The 6755-nt window shown below is 40.2% G+C and overlaps 1 non-coding gene across 1 annotated transcript; it reads right to left on the bottom strand.

The window, feature by feature from the left end:
• Nucleotides 1-5644: 5644 nt before the first annotated feature.
• On the bottom strand, nt 5645-5720 carry LOC132534153 (small nucleolar RNA SNORD26). Its single transcript, XR_009545828.1, has one exon. It is a non-coding gene; the product is annotated as a small nucleolar RNA SNORD26 (small nucleolar RNA).
• Nucleotides 5721-6755: the final 1035 nt, after the last annotated feature.

Below are 6755 nucleotides of genomic sequence, written 5' to 3'. Positions count from 1 at the left end.
TAGCCTCCTGATTTTAGTACAGTTTTTGATCTGTACACGGAAGTCAGCTAAGTCTGTTAATCAAATCAACAAATGAAGTCCCTAAGGTCAACAATTTGTAAGCCTATTGAAAAATAATATAAAACTTGAGGGTGAGAATGTTTTTCAGACATCTATCATGGGAAGATAGAAAATTGTATCCATGTGTCAACAACTGTGCTGAAAACCATTAAGCTGCCCAATAAAATGATTTTTAAAAATGGATAAGTTGAATTAGAAAATAAGTCATTATTGGAAACTGAAAATCAAAAAAGGAAAGATCATGTGAAAATCAGAATACTATTCCCGTGGTTTTGTACTAAGCATTTGGCCCTTGTGTTTGTAATGGCATGCCATACTCTTATCTTGTTTACAAAATGAATATTACTCTCCCTGACTTCAGTCAGGCAGAAAGAAAACATCTCTCATTTCTTCAGTTCATATCATTTTGCTACACTGGGATGACCAGCTTTTCACAAGTTTCTTCCTTTAGCTTCATGCTTTGTGTAAGCTGGTATACTGAGCCTGCAAAATAGCTGCCTGTTTGTTTTCTCATACACGCCATATAGATTTGAACCTGCCCCACACACTCACAGGAGGAAATTTTGATGCTGTGATTTCTGTCCCTCTCTCTGGCCATCTCTGCCTTTTTTTTTCTTCCCCCTATCTGAAAGAAAGTCAGCTCAGAGTGGTAAGCCAGGTTATGACAAGGGGGGGGCGGGAATAATTTTTCTTTCTCTTCTTTATCCCCTGCATCTCTGCCTGTGGTGTCTGGCACAGTGTGGTCAGTTAAACCATAATAAACATTCTAGCTGAACCTATCTGTACAATCTTTTGTACTTTAATCTTCATGCTACCTGAAATATTCCCATTCTATAAAGAAACATATTTTCTGAAGAAGTTCTCAAATTTGGGGGTCAGGCAGTAGTGCAGTGGGTCAAGCGCAAGTGTCACAAAGCGCAAGGACTGGCATAAGGATCCCGGTTCAAGCCTCTGGTTCCCCACCTGCAGGGGAGTCGCTTCACAGGAGGTGAAGCAGATCTGTAGGTGTCTATCTTTCTCTCCCCTTCTCTGTCATCCCCTCCTCTTTCCATTTCTCTTGTCCTATCTAACAATGATGATATCAATAACAACAACAATAATAACTACAGTAACAATAAAAGCAACTACAAGGGCAACAAAAGGGAAAATAAATAAATAAATACATTCTCAAATTTAGCTAGAAAAAATCAAAATCAACTGAAGAGCAATTTGTAAAAATAAACAGTCTGGCTCCTCCAGTATATCAATAAAATCAGAATATGACTTAACGGCCAAAGATGAGTATGTTTAAGAATCAGTCTGGTTGGGGCTGCACAGTGGTGCACCTGGTTAAGGGCACATGTTACAATGCTCAAGAACCCATGTTCAAGCCCCCGGTCCTCATGTGTAGGAAGAAAACTTTGTGGATGGTGAGGCAGTGGTGCAAGTGTCTCTCTGTCTCTCTCCCTCTTTATTCCCCCTTGATTTTTGGCTGTCTCTACCCAATAAATAATATTTAGAAAAAGAATTAAAAATTAAAAAAAAAAATAATCAGTCTTAAGTGCTTTGGTAAAACTCAGATTCTGGGCTCAAAGCAATCTGACTCATTATTCTTCTAAAGGACCTGGAATCTGCGATGTAAGAAGGTCCTCTAGACCATGATCAACTTTGAAATTACAAGGGCTTAACATTATTTCTTGCATGGCATGTTTGTGTCCAGTCAAGCCTGGATTTAACACTTTACTTAAACACTTCTTGGAGTCTGTAGTCATTATTTAGATGAGTCTTGAGCTCCTGTTGAGTCTTGAACAACATGGGAGCTAGGATGCCTCCCTCAACAACAGTCAAAAGTCTCTGTGTAATGCCTAGTTTCTCCTTTTAATGTATAGATTCTTTCTTAGCAGATCAAGCAAAAGGTAAGTTGCTTGAGACTGTGAAGAACCAGAAGACAGAAAGATATGCATATTTAAATTCAAACCAGTGTTATTCAAGCATCGACTATAATTAGAAATGGCGGAAGGAAATCATTTCAGAAAAGAATATAGGGCTGGGGGGACAGCATCATCATCAGGCAAAATACTCATGTCTGAGGTTCCAAGGTCTCAAATTCCATCCCTAGCATCACTATAAGTGAGAACTGAGCAGTGCTGTGCTTTCCAATATCACTGGTCACCTCCATTAGGAAAAACATAATTGACCCCTTTATGGACCCATACAGGACCTTGCCCTCAATGTTGATCAAAAAATGGTAGGTACTGTTCCATTCTCCATAGGGAGGATGGACAACATACTCTACCACTTGAGGAAGATGGGTCCTGAAATTAGTGCCACATGGAATGTTCCTAGCTGTGACCACAGAATGCAAACTCAGGCCTACAGGGATGCAGAGGTTACACAGTCTCCTGCGACGAATATGGGCTTCAGATCAAATTGATGGGGTTTATAGTTAAAAATATTTATATACTTTTCCCATCTTTGCGAGTATTCTCTGTTCTGATTCAGCTCTGCTGTCCTATTCCCAACACTGACAAGATCCTCCCAGTCAATACTTTTAGCCCACCAGCATGTTAGTTGTCAGATTCAGGTAAAAACTAGAATACACCACTGGAATATACCTAAAATAGACTTCCTGGCTTCTTCCAACATGAAGACCCCAAATCTCATGTGATATACTCTTAGCTTTAGGTTCCTGATTATTAAACAATTTTTTTCTTCTTTATATCTTACTGATTTTCAGCTACCAAGTTGCAGGTGCTACCACTAAGTCAACCTGACATCCCTGGGCAGATGACCTCACCAATGTGTCCTGGACCCCCACCTCTCCAGAGCCCTGCCCCACTACTAGGGAAAGAGAGAGGCAATCTGGGAGTATGAGTTGACCCATGTTCAGCAAAAAAGCAATTACAGAAGCCAGACCTTCCACCTTTTGCACCCCATAATGACCCTGGGCCCATGTTCCCAAAGGGATAAAGGATAAGAAAAGTTTCAAGGGAGGGAATGGGATAGGGAGTTCTGATGATGGGAATTGTGAGGAATTATATGTCACTTGCGGTAGTGGCGGGATGCAGAAAAAGGAAGTTTGCAGCAGAAAGGGAACACAATCCTTTATTTGCACTGGCACCTCAAGAGTTGGGTGAGAAAGCAGCAGTTTGGGCCACGTAGAGGTAGCCAAAATGACTGCCTTGCGCAGCAACCTCCCCTGAGTCTAATCACCGAAGTGAAAGGTGGGCAAAAGAGTGAGGGGCAGAAGAAGGAGGGTTTTTATGGGAATAGCTCTCACGAGAATGGGAAGGGGGAGGAGTAACCATAGCACTCCAGGGTAGGATAATAACTCTCATGAGAATGGGAAGGGGGAGGAGTAACCAAAGCACTCCAACTATCATGGGGAATTGACAATGCCCTGAGGGGACAACATGGCGGAACAGGCACTCCGAGAATGTCCCAACTCTCACGGGAACTAGCAATAGCTTGATGGCAGATGTGACTGCATCTGCACAATTTCCCAGCAATTGTACCCCTCTTATCCTATGGTCTTGTCAATATTTCCACCTTATAAATATTTTTTTAAAAAAGAAAAGAGTATAGTTTTAGTAGAAAATAATTTCTTCAGGCATCTTTTGTCACTACCATACAAAAAAGTTGATAGCTTGATTTTCCTGTACTAAATAAATTTAATAATATAGTGTTTTCTTAGTGATTTGTTTCATTTTTATGTTTTAAATGGTTACAAATGTGGACTATAAAGTTCAAGCTGGATTTTAGTTCTAGTTGTATGACTTTCTAGCACATGCATCATCCACACAGTCTACTCATCTATAAAACAGAGGATGCAAATAAACTTGTGGAATTTATTTGACGTAATATATGTGAAATACATAACATAACACATAGAAAGTACTCTATATAACTTTTATCAAGTTACCAAATATTTTATAGTACTTTGTATAACTAACCTTTCACCAAGCACAAGCCTGGTACTTACAGATATTTGTTAAATAATTATTAAATGAATAACTGTAAGACTAAATTTTTGTTTTTTCCTTCTTTTTTTAATTTATTTTTTATTTAAGAAAGGATAAAACCATAGGATAGGAGGGGTACAACTCCACACAATTCCCACCACCCAATCTCCATATCCCATACCCTCCCCTGATAGCTTTCCCATTCTCTATCCCTCTGGGAGCATGGACCCAGGGTCATTGTGGGTTGCAGAAGGTGGAAGGTCTGGCTTCTGTAATTGCTTACCCGCTGAACATGGACTTTGACTGGTCAATTCATACTCCCAGTCTGCCTCTTTCTTTCCCTAGTAGGGTGGGTCTCTGGGGAAGCAGAGCTCCAGGACATATTGGTGGGGTCTTCAGTCCAGGGAAGCCTGGCTGGCATCCTGATGGCATCTGGAACCTGGTGGCTGAAAAGAGAGTTAACATACAAAGCCAAACAAATTGTTGAGCAATCATGGACCCAAAGCTTGGAATAGTGGAGAGGAAGTGTTGGGGGGATACTAACTGTAAACTCTAGTGTACTTCTGCTTTTAGGTATATATTTTGCAGTAGTTTATGGATACGTGTGAACATAAGCTCTCTCTCACAGAACCTGTTCTATATCTAGGTTTTGGGTCTTTGTTAGAAAGTGAACCACCTGGGATGGAATTAGAGAATACTATGAAAGGAAGGTCTCACCCGAGTAATGAAGCTGAAGGGTTGTCATTCCACACGTGAAGTCTCTGGACACAGTCTGAACTGAAGCATGTTGAGGTGGCAATCCTTGCGTTGATTGGGTTGCGATCAGCTGATACAATAATATTTGATATGAATTGGGAGAGGCATGCAGGAAAGTGGGTCCTATCCTAAGGTTCCAGTACTGGGGGAAATATAGGCTCCATAGTGGAGATGTGAGGTTCCTGCTATCTTAGGGTTCAAAAAGACAATGGATAGTTATTGTTATCAACACATTATTTGGTAATTGGGTTAACTTTGAAAAGTCCTTTTGTTAGGGTTTGCTGTATAGTACCCAGTATCTTGTATATAGCTGTGCCATTGGTTGCTTCTGATCTACTTGGTCTAGGCTTTTGAGAGAGTCCACATATCAAATACACAGCCTATATATTACAAAGACTCATTCTGTGTTTTAAAAACTTTGAGACATACAATTAATTCCCCCCCTCTCATATTAATTAACTAGTGATTTATATGACTACACTTTACTAGGAGTGTACATAAACACCATTCCCACCACCAAAATGCTGTGTCCCATCCCAGCCACCCAGCCCCACCCCCACCCCCACCAGCCTAGGAATTTTCCTTCTTTTTTTAAAAAAATATTTTATTTATTTATTCCCTTTTGTTGCCCTTATTGTTTTATTGTTGTAGTTATTATTATTGTTGATGTCATAGTTGTTGGATAGGACAGAGATATGGAGAGAGAGGGGAAGACAGAGAGAGGGAGAGAAAGATAGATACCTGCAGACCTGCTTTATCACTTGTAAAGTGATCCCCCTGCAGGTGGGGAGCCAGGGGTTGAACTGGGACCCTTATGCAGGTCCGTGCACTTTTTGCCTCATAGTCTGAGCTACCACCTGACTCCCTTCTTCTTCTTCTTTTTTTTTTCTACTCAGAATGTATTATAATCTCTCACTACTCCATGAGAAAGAGAGAGTTCAATTGTGGAAATCATCCCCACAAGGACTGATTTTCTAAGTCTACCAGGAATATAGTACTGCACTCACACCTTTTATTTATATTGGGTGACAAATTCACAGGAGAATTAAGTAATTAACTAAATTCAGAGACTTTGGATAACTTGAGTAAGGTCAAAATCTTCTTTTTTTAGTAGGTTCATTTTTTAGTTTTTATTAGTGATTTTTTTATAATAATTAACACAGTTATAAGGTAACAGGGGTATGGCTCCATACAGTTCCTACCACCAGAGTTCTGTGTCTCATCTCTTCCATTGGAAACTTCCTTATTCTTAGGGATAGGGTGATAGAGCAGCGGTTAAGCACACTTGACGTAAGGATCCCAGTTTGAGCTCCTGTCTCCCCACCTGCAGTGTGGTCACTTTACAAGTGGGGGAGCAGGTCTGCAGGTGTCTATCTTTCTCTCCCCCTCTCTGTCTACCCCTCCTCTCTTCGCTTCTCTCTGTCCTATCCAACAACATCTTCAATAACAACAACAATAATAACTACAACAATAAAACAACAAGGGCAACAAAAGGGAATAAATAAATAATTATAAAATATATTTAAGAAATTAAAAAAATAAAAATTCCTTATTCTTAAACCCTCTGGGAGTATAGACCAAAATTCTTTTTTGAGGTGTAGAAGTTGGAAGGACTGGCTTCTATAATTGCTTTTCTGCTGGACATGAGTGTTGGCAGGTGGATCCATAACCCCAGAATGTTTCTATATGTCCCTAGCTGGGTAGGGCTCTGGAGAGGTTGGGGCAGCAATTAGTCCTGGTTTGTATCTTACTGCTTTTCAGTCATCAAGTTGCAGACACTACTATGATTCCATCCTGACATACCTGTGTAAGGTTGGAATCTTAATCAGTGGCAGAACTGAGATTTGAACCTACAACTGACCTTAATATCAATGTTATTTCCAATTTAGTATACAATACCATTCAGGAGGGTAGCTAATTGAAGGGTTGGTGATGGGGGAAGTCTTCCTATGGGGGAAGGAAATAAAAGGAATATGCACATCATATTTAGCACCCCCA

The sequence above is a fragment of the Erinaceus europaeus genome, chromosome 17, assembly GCF_950295315.1.
Source record: "Erinaceus europaeus chromosome 17, mEriEur2.1, whole genome shotgun sequence".
Taxonomy (NCBI): Eukaryota; Metazoa; Chordata; class Mammalia; order Eulipotyphla; family Erinaceidae; genus Erinaceus; species Erinaceus europaeus.
The sequence above is the reverse complement of the archived record's forward strand: the minus strand, read 5'-3'. Positions and strand labels throughout refer to the sequence as shown.